The sequence below is a fragment of the Eublepharis macularius genome, chromosome 18 (genome assembly GCF_028583425.1).
Source record: "Eublepharis macularius isolate TG4126 chromosome 18, MPM_Emac_v1.0, whole genome shotgun sequence".
Taxonomy (NCBI): Eukaryota; Metazoa; Chordata; class Lepidosauria; order Squamata; family Eublepharidae; genus Eublepharis; species Eublepharis macularius.
Genome location: NC_072807.1, coordinates 29,830,809 through 29,845,000, shown reverse-complemented (window position 1 = coordinate 29,845,000; position 14,192 = coordinate 29,830,809). Strand labels below are relative to the sequence as shown.

The window sequence follows — 14,192 nt, the reverse complement described above, 5'->3', positions numbered from 1 at the left end:
TGCTGGCTGATATTGGGCAGTTACGCTCTCTCACAGCCTAACCTACCTCACAGGGTTGTTGTAAGAATAACATGGAGGACAGCAGAATAACGTAAGCTGCTTTGGGTCTCCATCAGTGAGAAAGGCAGGGTATAAATTAAGTAAGTAAATAATAGATAAAACTGAAGAATGGGGTAGTGCAGATATAAAGAAAAGTTAGTTGGTGAGTCAAAGGAGAGAAGGAAGCAGGGAAAGGGGAGAGCCTATGGAGGCTGCCAGGAGGAGAGAAAGAGGAAACGCTGTGAAGAAGGGGGTATAGGGGAAAATTAAATAATCCCTGCAATTCCTTGTGGGTCCCTTGTCTGTACATTCAGATGAATCACACAGTCCATAATTCATGTGCCACTTCCGGTTGCATGAGGAGGATCACATGCTTGGACAATTCCTCACGCCAAAATCTCCCTGCTGCTGGAAAACTAGCAGGCAGTTCTAACATACTAGTCTGATGTATTTGTTTCTAGCTTATGACATTTCTGTATCCATTTAGCTTTTTTGCTTTGTTAGCTGCTTTTAGTCTGAGGAAATAAGGTGGGAGGTAAACATATAAATACATTTGCTGCATGTCTGTGTACAGGAAGGCTTTTTTGTGCACCCAGGAAGGCATTCAAACATGCCATATCCCCTCCTCCCCCACATACTCTGGCAAACTGTTGATCTCTGCATCAATCAGATCTAGTTCTGCATCTAAAAGTCAGCACCAAAAATTCAGTTAACTACAAACATGACACAAACATGACATTGAAGAGAGTTCTTTGGTCTGACCCAGGAAGCTACTTCCCAGGTTTTTATGGGGTTGTCCCATTGGGTCTCAGCACCATGAGCTCACACAACACAAACCAAAAACTTAATGAGGACTTTATCTTCTGCCCAGATCAGAAACACTTAAGATCTTGAAGGCTTGTAACCACATCCTACTCAAATTTCTTTAGAAGGAAGTACTTCTTCTCACACTAAAGATTCTGCCCAAATGTTGCTCATTCAATAGGACATACACATGCACAACTAGGAACAAATACTGCAGCCAAACACTGCTGCTGTAGCTATGGTGGTTTTAGTCATTATGTTATCTTGAAGGAGATCCAGTCTGTAACTAGAGGGTTGTTGGACAGGAGGAAAAGGAGGCCATGCTGAGAATATCAGACTGTGGCGGGCAGCTGGTGGAGGAATTGAGGGGGACAGAGGCATGACGGAATAGTGTTGTGCTGCAATGTCATTTCCGGCCAAGAAACTGGAAGTAACATCACTGCATTGCATAATGCTTTAGGAATTCCTCTGATCGCTATGGTTTTTACCACAGAAATCAGGAGAATTCCCAGAGCATCATGTGACATGATGATGTCATTTCAATTTTTCAGCCAACAAGGGCATTATGCAATGCCATTCCCCTCCAATTCCCACCTTCCATTGAGCAGCGGCAGGTGGGTGGCAAGTGCTGGTGGGGAACCCCCTGCCAGAAGCGGGCAACCCTAACCCGTGTCCACATTTCCAAACTGGATAGGAGTTCCATATTGAGGATCTTTTGTGGGATTCTTTAAAAAACAAATTAGCCTCATGCAGCTGCTTTGAAGCTGAGGAACGAGGGAAGGAGCAAGAAAGGGAGATCCAAACAATGGAACTCTCTCATGTCAGATCCAGTTTGGCTCAATTCCCTGGGTGGCCAGTGGCCCTGAAGAAATCCTTATCTTGACAGATAAATATGATGGCTTGCCAACAACTGTGGAAAGTAGGGAATTTATTGTCAGCCTGTCGAACATTTACAATCGTCGAACTCATTTACGATTTAAATCACCATCACCACACACAGAATTATTCCATCAGGGAGAAGGCCGGGCTGGAATCTTTCTGCTTTATCTGTAAATGTTCTGTGGGAAACTTTTTAGTATACAGGTTAGCAGTCTGAAGTGGTACATTCCTAACAAAGCTTATCAGTTGGTTTTCTGAATTAACAGATCAATCCTTAAAAGTACTTAAATTTGGTTGGGTCACGGCCCACTGCTAGCACACAGGCCGTGATTAATTTTGTGTTGTAAGCTGCCTCAGGAAGGTTCCCTGGAGAAGTGGAATGAAACTTTCCTTAATGAATAAAAAGAGCTTTGGTTTCCTCAAAAGTAAAGGTAATTTTCCTTAGCAATATTGAAATGATAATTCCCCCTCCTTCCTCGCCCTGGTCCATTTAAATCTAAATACTAGCCTCTAGTTATGACTTCGTTGAGTGTAAAATAATTCTAGGAATCATTTCAGGTCAAAGTCTACACTGGGCTCTCAAACAGTTTTATCTCTGCCATATAAACAAAGACCAAGTTGTATATCAGTGATAGTGTCTGAGAAATCCCTCATCATGCAGGGTGATTTAAATTAAGAACCTGTAATGAGATATGACAGTGTGCAGGGAATGGAAATTTTTCATTCTCTTTCTCAAGGTAGGCAGGCAAAGGAAGAAAATATCATTTTACTGACAGCTTTTAACAGCACAGAATGAGATGAAGCCCAAAACCTGGGATTGCAGATACATCAGATGGTATCTATAAAGCAAAGGTTACTCTTATGACAAGGGAATTCTCATTCATTTCCTTTTCTTTATAATACTGTATATTGCTTTTGAAAGATGCTGATAGCTTTCAAAGCAGCATGACTCCCTATAAGACATGCACCAAGGATGAATTCATATAATTCATATAGATGGATGAATTCATATAAGCTCAAACAGCTTATTCAACATGAGAGCGTCTTTGTGGGTATCAGTCCAGGCTGTAGATAGGTGCTCAAGCCACTAAATGCCACTCTCCCCCAACCACTTCCCCTGCCCACTAACATAAATTCTTTGCCCACGTGCCAGGGAGAAAGGTTCTAGGCTAACCTTCCCCACAGTATGATCTTGTTGTGCAAAGAGGGATTTACTAGTTTCCTTTTTGTTTGTTTGTTATGCAGAGTATTGAGAACAGTTGAATGATGAAGTCAAGAAACAGCAATACGGCATGCAGAAACAAGCTTTTCCTCTGCCAGTTTCTTTCTGTATGTATTCTTGTTCCTTGTACCAGGCTATGCTGCTGTTAAAAGCAACAGAGACTGTTAAAAAAAAGTTTATTTGGGTCAGTCCAGCTATCTCATTCTGCATGGGAGAACAGGGCCTGAGCCAAAATAGAGTGGGGACGGGATATTTACCCACCCCAAGGAAACCGGCTTTTCAGCAGTTCTGAGTAAACTCAAAAGAGCATAGTTTCAGGTGGGTAGCTGTGTTGGTCTGCTGTAGAAGAGGTAGCACCATAAAGATCAATTAGATTTCCAGGGTATAAGCTTTTGAGAGTCAAAGCTCTGCTCTTCAGAACAAAAAAGTGTTGGCGTGTTTGGAGTTAGGGTAATGCCTCAAGCATTACACTGCCCTCGTTCTGAATTGGCTTCCTTTCCCCTCAGTGACATCATTATATAGCCAGATATAATTAGCGAGGTGTGATGTCGTGCTGTTGCCAGAATGATAAAGAAGACCAAGTTAAATGGGGGGGGGGGGCTGTGTTGAAACAGCAGCCTGTCAGGGAGCAGGATAGGCCGTGAATGCTGCAAACGAGATGAGAAAGTGGAGAGAGCAGTGATGGTGTTTCAGATGCCCTGAGAGGGTCTGGTTACAGGACCTCTGCCCCAAAGCTCATGGTGGGGCAGATTTGAGGTTTTGGATATGCAGCAGGATGCTGGACCCCTTCAGGGCTGATCATTCAGGGAAACAAATGTTCCCTGCCAGCCTTTTCCGAAACTGATGCTCAGCTGCAGGAACTGTCATGATTGCGCACTGCAGTTTCCCATATAATGATTCATCGTGTTTTGCTCTTTTTTTCACCTAACCACACTGAATGCTGGAAAGGCAAGTGACAGCTTTCTTGCAAATTCACTGTTGCCCTCAGTGTCTCTCTAGGCTTTCACACAGTCTGGTGCTTTATGGTGGATGTTAAAGGCTGATGGCTATTCCAAGCTACTGGTGTTTGTGTCACACCCGCCCCTCAGGGTAGGACTTGCAGGATCCAGTCTCCTTTCTTTTTTAACCATCTTGACTTTGCCAGAGAGAGCAGCTAAAACGTTTGTGGAGAAGTTTTAAGTTTTATGTTGGTTGGCCGAAGCAAGTTTCTAGAATTTGGGGAGGCTGGACTAACGCCGCTTTGGAACAAATAAGGCCAGCCTGTAAACTGCCTTCCCAGGTGGAAAGGTTCAGATCCCACTCTGCCATGGATAACCTTGAACCACACACTCTCAGCCTAAGCAACCCCACAGGAGTGCTTTGAGTAGGCCTTTTTTGGGTGGGTGTGTGTGTGTGACAGCACTCACTGGTACTCTGGCATCTTTTTCTGGGGCTCTCCCAAGTCCTGATCCCCATGTGCTGGCCCACCTCACTCAGCCAGAGAAAGAGAAATTGGACCCTCAGAAACAGCCTTCTGGGGATCTATGGGGTGGTAATGCTGGAAATTGGAGCAACCTTATATATAAGTACTAGTACCTTTAAAAAAAGAGAAGTGATGGTTGTGAGAATGAAATGGAGAAAGAGAGAATAATTTTTTGTTACATGGTGACAGCAGCAAGAGTATTATATGCAGCAAAATGGAAAACAGATATTTGTCTTGATGTGTTCGAGTGGAGAGATAAGATTTATGAATAAGAGCCCCATGGTGCAGAGCGGTAAGTTGCAGTACTGCAGCCCAAGCTCTGCTCACACGACCTGAGTTTGATCCTGGCGGAATCCAGGTTCAGGTAGCCCACTCAAGGTTACTCAGCCTTCCATCCTTCCGAGGTCGGTAAAATGAGTACCCAGGTTCATGGGGGTAAAGTGTAGATGACTGGGGAAGGCAATGGCAAACCACCCTGTAACAAAAGTCTGCCAAGAAAACGTTATGATGCGACGTCCCCCCACGGTGCTTGCTCAGGGGACTACCTTTACCTTTATGAATATGTATCAATGGCTAAAGTAACTACTTACCTACATAATAGACCAATAGCCGAATTTTGAGAAAAATGGAAAGATTTCTTTGACTACTTAGGTAGAAATTAATATTAATTAAGGTATTTTAGTATAAACATAAGAAGATAAAATACATGGAATAAAGGGGGGGGGAGAAGTAGATTTCATAGTTTGTATAAGTAAAATGAACCAAGAAGAGGGAAGGAGAGCTGTTACATAACTCTGTTTAGTTATGGCAAATTTTGAATGTATTCTTTATTAGTTCAACGTAATTTCAAATGCAGTGCTGTACAACTTTTAAACTAATTTCAAAAGTATTGTTTATATAAGATTGAATAAGTCTCAACTTAATCTCTAGCGTACTGTTCATTCTACCTTTTATTATGCACTTCCTTCATCTTTTCTTTTAAAATAAAATTTCTTTTAAAAAACAGAGAAGGAGAGAATATTGTAAGTCATTTTGAGCCCCCATTGGGGAGAAAGCGGGGCATAAATGAAGTAAAGAAATAAAGGAGAAATAGAATGCTCTGGCCATAAATTTACAGGTGCAAAAGCACAGGGATTTAGCATGTGAAATATCCCTAGTGTAGATCAGAAGTGAAAGGAAGAGATTCAAAGGAGCCAGCGCTTCACTGTGGTTAGAGTGGTGAACTAAGGGTTTTAAAGACATCCCAATTGGTGGTTGAACTTGGGCCAGTCTCTCTTTCCCAGCCTAACCTTTTTAAAGGGGCTATTGTGAACATAAAACAGAAGGGGAAACAATAAATGCTGTCCTGAGTTTCTTGAAAGAAGGGAGGGATAAAAATAGGCTAAAATTGTTTGCTTTGTGTTACTGCATATCAAAGCTGCTGTTAAAAGCACAGGTGTGGTGCCTATCAGTAACTAAACCTCATTGACTCCAGTTATTCAGGGTCCCACTGATTTTTGTGGATCTTGCTTGTACCTTTTGTTGAGCAGGACACTGCGCTGCTTTTATCTTACACAAAACATAGGATTCTGTTGGTAGCCCTTCCAGCATCATGCCTCCACTGGCCTTCAAACACCTCGAGATACACCTGGAGTCTTCCAGTGTGACACTTCCCAGAGTGGGGACTGCCAAGATCTCACAATGTATCGGTGGCATGGCTTCGTTCTAGCAAAATGAAACCTCATTTGCTTGATGGGATTTTTGTTATTGTTCCCCAACCACCACCATGTCTCTCTCTCTCTCTGTTTTATGGAGCCAAGGTAGAAATAAAGCTTTGCTTATGCAACCTTGTAAAGAATGCCAAGTTAAAACCGAGGCACAGAACAAAAAAAAATTGGGGGAGGCAGACTCTTTCTCTTAAAAAACTAATTTTTGTCTTTTCTACAGGTCTCTCTGTGAAGTGTTCCTCCTGACCTTCAAAAATAAGTATTTTCATCTCACACATTAAGTAGAGCAATCCTCTTAGCGGCAGAACATTTTGTGAGAGCTTTAAACAGGGTTACGTACATTTATTTGTAGTTCTAAGAGCAAACTTCTCTTTTGCTCACAAGGGCAGATGTTGTGACAAGCTTTGTTTGCAAGTTCTGAAGATAATCACCTGACCTGATTTGGGAGCCTAGTCCTCAAGGATACAGACTCTAAGCGTTGAAGTCCATTTTAAAGCAGGGTGGTGGTGGTGGTGGTTTTTTTTTAACGCAAGGTACCTTGGTTCACAGAAGCCGCATTGCAGTAATTAAACGTTATCTTTTGACAGGAGAGAGGAACAGCCATTTCAGACAATGGTCCAAGGTCCTTTTTGGAGGACCAAAGAGCTACAAATGTTTGTCTGTATTCCTTGCAATTGTGACATTGGATGCTAGCGCAGTACACAGGCAATTTGTGCTTGTAGCAGTGGGGATTACGGGTGCGCAGCTGATTATGCTCAGCCTGTTACTCTTATGACAAAATGTATCCCTGAGCAAAAATTATTACAGAAAGCAGATGAACCACTGACCCACTTAGCTCGGTGGCATCACCTCTGACAGGTAAATAGATCTCCAGAGTCTGCAGGCAGAGAGCCTTTTCCTGGATATGCCGGCGACTGGACCTGATACCTTCTGCATGCAAAGCCTATGCTCTGCCACCGATGGGGCCATGACACATCCCCTCTCAGTACAGCAAGAAAGCAGTGGGGCGGAAAGAGGGAACGCTGACAAGTGCCACCAGTTCTGTGCACAGTTAAGAAAAGCTTCATCAGCCAACATTCCCCTTTTTAACCACCTCTAGAAGCCTCCCTCTTGCATCTGGTGACCCTAAATAATGGTAAGGGAGAGCTAGAGGTGACATGGGACACAGCCACTTTGAAGGTCAGAGAAGCAGCAGTTTAAATACCCCCGCTTCCAACCTGCAATTAGCTCTATTATATCTGCAGTTGGCTCAACTGTACCCCATGGAGCTGGCTGTGGCTCAGAGGAGGCAGGGCTTTTTTTCTGGGAAAAGAGGTGGTGGAACTCAGTGGGTTGCCCTCGGAGAAAATGGTCACATGGCTGGTGGCCCTGCCCCCTGATCTCCAGACAGAGGGGAGTTGAGATTGCCCTCCGCGCCGCTGCGGAGGGCAATCTAATCTCCCCTCTGTCTGGAGATCAGGGGGCGGGGCCACCAGCCATGTGACCATTTTCAAGAGGTTCCAGAACTCCGTTCCACTGCGTTCCCGCTGAAAAAAAGCCCCGAGAGGAGGTGATTTAGATCAGGGGAAGAGCATGGGAGAAAAGGGTTTAAAATACCCTCTTTCCTCTAAGCACCACTTGTATGAGCTTCAAAACATCTGTGCAGCAGGGCTGCAAATAAGTAAATAAACACACCCCACAGGCAAGCCTAACCATTGGTCTCTGAGCTCATGTCCAGTTTCAACTACCCTAGGACACGTTCTAGAATCCTTTGCATTACCTACACATAATACTGCATTAGTTCTGGTGTTAAGTACTAACTCCTTACACTGATCATGGAAGTGTTTTTTAACGGGAAAGCAGTGGAGGCTTGGGGGCAGAATGTAATAAACTCAGGCAAAAATTAATGAAAGCATGCAAGGAAGGGTAACTCAGTTAACAGAATAGGAGTTTGAGTCGTTAATCTTGTATGCTTAAAATGCATTGACTTTTATAACTCTATAAATTAATATAATATTTCCAAATCTCTTATTCCCAGCGTTTATCCTGAACAAACCAAAATACTATGGCTTCGTATCATGTCCTTTTCCATACACAGTTTGAAACAAGTTCAGAATCTTCTCGATTTTTTAAAAACTCTAGCTTTCAAAGTCGTAATGATAATAATTTCCCCTTTTCAACCTAACTGGCTTTTTAAGAGAAAGAACAAGCATTTTAAACTTACCGCTGTTGCCATTGCCTTCCATTTTCTTGATTGTCATTAACAGAACTCCATTACCTGAATTTTAAAATAATAATCTCCCTCCAACGAATGAAAAGGTCAACCCGACCAGAAGTTTGGTGGTCAAAAAATAGAAGCAATGTGAAGAGGGGAGGAAAGTTATACGGGCTATGAGACATGAGCACTGCCTACAGCTGCTATTCCAGTGTCAATGATAATATTTAAAGGAGGAGGTGGGCCTGATTGCTTAGGACCCCTCCCCGCTCTCAGCCACAGCAAACTCAACCAACCCCGGAAGTGAATGGAAATGATTGTGTATGAACTGAAGTTGGATCTACAACAGAAAATCTCTGTAGCTAAAACTTTTTTTTTTTTTGCCTAAAGGATATTACCGCCAAGAATAAATTTGATCCTATATTTTTTGGTCAGTTAGTAACTGTGCAGCCCAACTCTGCTCAAGGCATCTCAGAAACAGGTCCTCCGTGTGGGACTCATTCCCAAGTAAGCAGGCACAGGGCTGCTGCTTTAATTTGATAATCAGATTGGATGTTTGGGGCGGGGGCAAGTGAGAGCTTTTGGACCTATGCACAGTGATCTTAAACATGTTTACTTGGAAGTTAGTTCCAATACGTTTTATGGGACTTACTCCCTAAATAGTAGATAGAGGTCTGCTGCTTTAGTAATTGTGCAAGGCATGGCTCCGTGGCAGAACACAAGCTTTGTGTGCAAAAGGTCCCAGGTTCAACGCTTGCCATTTCTAGGTCAAAGATCTCTGATAACAGTTGTTGGAAAAGACCTTTCTCTGCACGAGTTTCTGGAAAGGTGCTTCCAATCAGAACACACACGAATGAGTTATAGATCAGAGAAGCAGTGCTGTGGAAAGGCCCTGATGCCATTTCCCTGATCTAAAGTATCGCCCCAACCTGTTACTACATGTGCTGCGGGAAACAACACAAAAACCAGTTTCAGATAGGTAGCCGTGTTGGTCTGCAGTAGAACAGCATGATTTGAGTCCAGTGGCACCTCAGGGTCACTCTAAATGTTACTTCCTTCATGAGTTTGCCAAGGAGCCAACCCAGGCTTGTGCAGACCCACAGCTGCTCTGGAGAATGGCTTGCCTAAAAAAAGGAGAGCTGAAAGGGGCTTGGAAAGCTGCCGCTGAAGAAGGGAGAGCTCTGCCTTTCTCCCAGGATTATTTTCCCTGTGCAAAAACAGTGTCATCCAGGGGTGGGTGGGATGGACAGTTTTCTCATTTTTGCTGCTGCACGTGCACAAAATACCTCCACGTGGAGCAGACGAAACAGGAACACTCCACACGCTGTTTTTGCATGGACAAAAATCTTGGGGAGAAAGGCAGAAGCTCCCCCTCTCCCAGAAGCAGCTTTCCAAGCCCATTTGGGCTCTCTGTGCGAACCTGGATTGGCTCCGAGGTGAACTCATAAAGGAACTAAGGCTTAGAGTGATCCTTAGAGACCAACAAGAATACCATGAATATCTTGTTGGTCTCTAAGGTGCTACTGGACTCAGACATAAGAAACAGGAGCATTGGGACATGTGTCATTTAGACTGAGAAAATGGCAGGTTCTTCTGAAATTAAATAAGGAGAGGACAGAATTTACTTCGGCTGGCAGCATTTCAGAATATCAAAGCAACAACTACAAATGGCATGGAGTGGGCTGCCACTCTCTGAAAGGGCGTGAGAAGAGAACATGGGAGTAAGAAACAGTGTCATGCAAAATCGAAGAGAGTCCCGTAGCACCTTTAAGGCTAACCAACTTTACTGTAGCATAAGCTTTTGAGAATCACAGTTCTCTTCGTCAGATGCGTGGAAAAGAAACTGGTCAGATATATAGGTGGAGAGGGGAGGGGGGAGCAGATGCAAACAGTAGCTTTTGATAATGAAATCAGTTACTTCTGATAATGAGATAACCATTCATAGTCTCTATTCAATCCAAGCCTGACTGAGTCAAATTTACATATGAATTCCAATTCAGCAGCTTCCCGTTGGATTCTGTTTTTGAAAGGCTTCTGTTGAACTACAGTGTCCTTTAAGTCCTTGATGGAGTGTCCTGGTAGTCTGAAGTGTTCTCCCACTGGTTTCTGGATGTTGCCATTTTTAATGTCAGATTTGTGTCCATTTGTTCTTTTGCGCAGAAGTTGGCTTAAAGGTGCTACTGGACTCTTTTCGATTTTGCTACTACAGACTAACACGGCTCACTCCTCTGGATCTACTGTCATGCAATGCAAGGATGGAATAAATCTATTAGCCTCATGATGACTCCTATTTGTTTTACCCGGTGATAGGTGGAGTTGGGGGAGGCAGTAGCTGCACCATTTCCTGGGGGCTAGACACCCCCCTGATTTTCTGTCACTTTCCTGCCTGCTGCACTGCACTGAGGAATTCCACTGGGAATAAAATTTCTGGGATATAATCAGAGTTTGGATATACAACTCACTCAACCAAATGGTGAACCACTGACAGAACAGACAAGGATTTTTCTTTTTACAAACAAGCAAGAATGAAGCTTGTTTTTATAAAAATAACTCAAACTGGGTTGGAGCCGGTGGTCTGAGGATGCACGGGTCACAGATATTCCCTGCATTCTCCTCCCGCCCAGAAACCCTTTCTGGCCCCAGCAAAGTTTATTCCTGGGGTCATGTTACCTGCGTAGAGTAACAGCCATAGGGTTGCTAGCTCCGTGTTGGGAAATTCTCGGAGATTAGGGGGGTGGAGCCTGGGAAGGGAGCTCAACAGCAATGTGATGCCATAAGAGGCCACCCTTTGAAGCTGGCCATTTCTCCAGGGGAACTGATCCCTCTAGTCTGGAAATCAGTTGTCATTCCAGGAGGTTGGAACCCCTAAGCCATGTGGGTCAGGAGGCTGTAATGGGGAGCAGGGAAGGAGAGAGATTGCTGTCTTCTGCCAGCAGAGCTGTGCTTATGCAAGAAGCGGGTTTCAGTTTCTACCAAAGGTTTGCTCTCTGCATGGCCACAAGAAAAGGTTCCCAGGTGCAGAGATGTAAGAAATTCTGCCAGTCTGTGGCCAAAAGCCGAGGGCGCATGGCTATTCTAATGGCACATCTGAGGAAAAGGGCTATGATGACTCACAAAAGCTGGTGTTGGACCAACGTTGTTAGTCTCTAAGGTGCTGATGGGCTTTTGTTTCATAATGCACCTGCTGGGGATGGAGTCAGAGCTGAGCTAGCCTACCAATTGGCAGGGAATGACCTGAAGTTCCCTGCAAACCGCCCCCCCTATTTTATTCAAGACCTTTTGGATGTTATTCCCAAGAGGCAGGAAGCAAGCAACACATTTGTGGGTGCTGTGTTGGGTATCGCTGCTCAAGAATATTAACGACCACTGATTAGGCCAAAGCTGGGTGCGCAATGAGATCAAACTTTCTGTGACCCCCTTTATGAAAATGTTTCCTCATTCTGGGCCTCGGTGCCCAGCATTACTAAGGAATGGAAAAATCAGCATTGAGCCAAAGGGAATAAACAATGTTGACAGGAAGAAGATAAACATAGGTAAGCGTGTTTGATGAAGAAAGCAAACCTGGCCATGTTGGGCAGCTCTCACGATGGTATAATTTTGTCAGGCTAGGTGCTACATAAACACTACCCCCCAACGCTAGCTCTGCGTTGGTACAGCTTCTTATTTTGCTAAAGAAAGTAATGTTACCGAGGCATCCCAAAGCTGAATCACAGGCATAGGGTGACTGCATAAAAGTTGGTGACGCACCATAAAACTTCCTGCAAACTTTTTTTTTAAAAATGGGACATACCAGTTCCTCAGGAGGAAATGCCGGATGTCCACACTTACTGACTTGGCTACTGCCAATGAAAGAGAGCTTTGATGTTAAAGGTAATATTTGGATACCAACTGTGGGAATGGATATTGGGACAGAAATTCTAAAGCAGCACACCTCCCTTGGGTTTTCAGTTTGATCTGAGAAATCTTCCTGATCTGACTGTTGGTCCAAACTCCCAGCAGCAAGAGAAATAAAAGTAGCATGATGTGGCACAGATGGGGCTAGCTATGACCAGCGTTGCATGCGGTGAACTTGGCAGCCTTCTACCAAGATCCTGTTCTGAGAGTTCCCTCTGTCAGAAGCAGGTTAGGTGGGCTATCTGTAATAGGGCTTCTTTGTGGTGGCAACCACAATTATGAAACTTTGCTTCTTGGTGCCAAGCTTTTAATCCTATTTTTAATTTTAAAAAATGAGGGGAGGGTTATATGATGACTCACCAAATGTGGGTGGATACTAACTATATTGATTACAGTGTTTTAATAATTGTTTTATTTACTGAATTGTGTAAATATTCGATCTTACATGGTCTATTTTTTGGAAGCTGCTCTGGAAATGCCTGGAGAAGGGTCAGGGTTGAAATTTTAAAAATAAATACACAAGCCATTACATTTTCATGGACCTTGGAATTTCAGCAAAATGTAAACATGGAACATCTTTGTATGAAATTATTATCCACGGCAAACGTTTGCTGGGGTTCTGCATAATCTCTTTGATTCTATATAATCCCTTTGATATTTACTACCCCTTTGACGTGGTAATAACGTCACAAATTCTGTAAAACCATTCAGATGCGGGAGTGCCTGGAGATTACAGACCCAGAGCGTTACAATCCATTTCCATCTTTGTGGTTATCAAATTATTCACCGTTTCAAGATCAGCAACCTCAATGATTCTAGTTAAACAGCAGAAGCATGAATGCAATAATCTGTTATCTATTCTCTGTAATGGAAAACCATTCCCTTCACATAGTCAAACCATGCATGAATGCTGCATGTTGTTCCATAGAATGCCTACAAATGTCACAGTCTAACTTCAATTTAAGTTTTAGTTCACACCCTCGTAGGTACCACTGATGTCGTAATTTGCTACAACAACCAAAAAAACCCCTCCCACTTTAAACACACCAAGATCAATTTACTTAGATGCGTTCTCCTGTAATGGTTTCTAAACATGGTATTATAGGCTGAAATCATCAGCCCATGGAAGGAACATTTCAGTTAAAAAGTTTAAACCACGTATATATCGTGCTTTCTTTCGTTCAAGGAAGTTTACAAGTACCATCAGGAAAAACACTGACAAAACATTCCATAAGCGTAGAATCATTGCTAAAACAACAACAGCCATCAGATCTCTAATTTAAAAAATCACACAGGAACAATATCAATATCAACACATTAACAGTGCGATCTTCAAATTTCAATGGGATTAGACTGGAGCAACTCTGTTTAGGATTGCCGTGTAACTAAGCGGTGTTACAATTTTTTAACTCCATCAAGGCAAACGGACATAAAAGAGTAGAACTCTGCTTAAGATTGTACTGTAAGAGCAGCCCACTCTTACAGCAACAATTTTCACTTAAAAGCAATGATGAGCTGGTGCGGCGATCTTTCTTGCTTTTTGATTTTGGACTTTGTTCTTGCCATCAGCTTTGGCTCTCCCTTATTGGTGTCGCTTTCACTAAGGCTTATTTTGTTCAGTTGCTGTGATTTTTTGTGTCCTAACCCTTCATATACAGTTGTTGCAATAACAACAATCTTCAAAATGGGTTGATTAGAAAAACTGGGCAAAATTGGGCTGGGGAAAGAAAAGACTTATGAGAGTGCATTTCTCACAAAGTAAAAATGAAAACAAAACAGGGATTTTTCAAATTGGGCAGTGTTCAAAATACAGTCTCCTCTATAGCTTAAAAACCGGCTGGAAAAAAGAGAAAGGTTTCACAGCCTCTGCTGTTGTTTGGTCAGTAATTGGCTTTTCTTGCTTCCTCTTGAAGTTGATTCTGAAGAAATAGCACTATATCTGAAAAAATCCTAGGCCCAGTAGCCATAGATCTTACCTGGAGGGTAGAACAG

General features: G+C 43.1%; 1 protein-coding gene across 1 annotated transcript in view; it reads right to left on the bottom strand.

Annotated features, from left to right (window-relative positions):
* Nucleotides 1–8,390, bottom strand: part of MAPK6 (mitogen-activated protein kinase 6) — a 38,295-nt gene extending 29,905 nt beyond the window's left edge. Inside the window, exon 1 of the mRNA XM_055002223.1 lies at nt 8,316–8,390. The gene's annotated coding sequence lies outside the window, so the exon portion shown is untranslated. The remainder of the gene's footprint in view (nt 1–8,315) is intronic.
* Nucleotides 8,391–14,192: the final 5,802 nt, after the last annotated feature.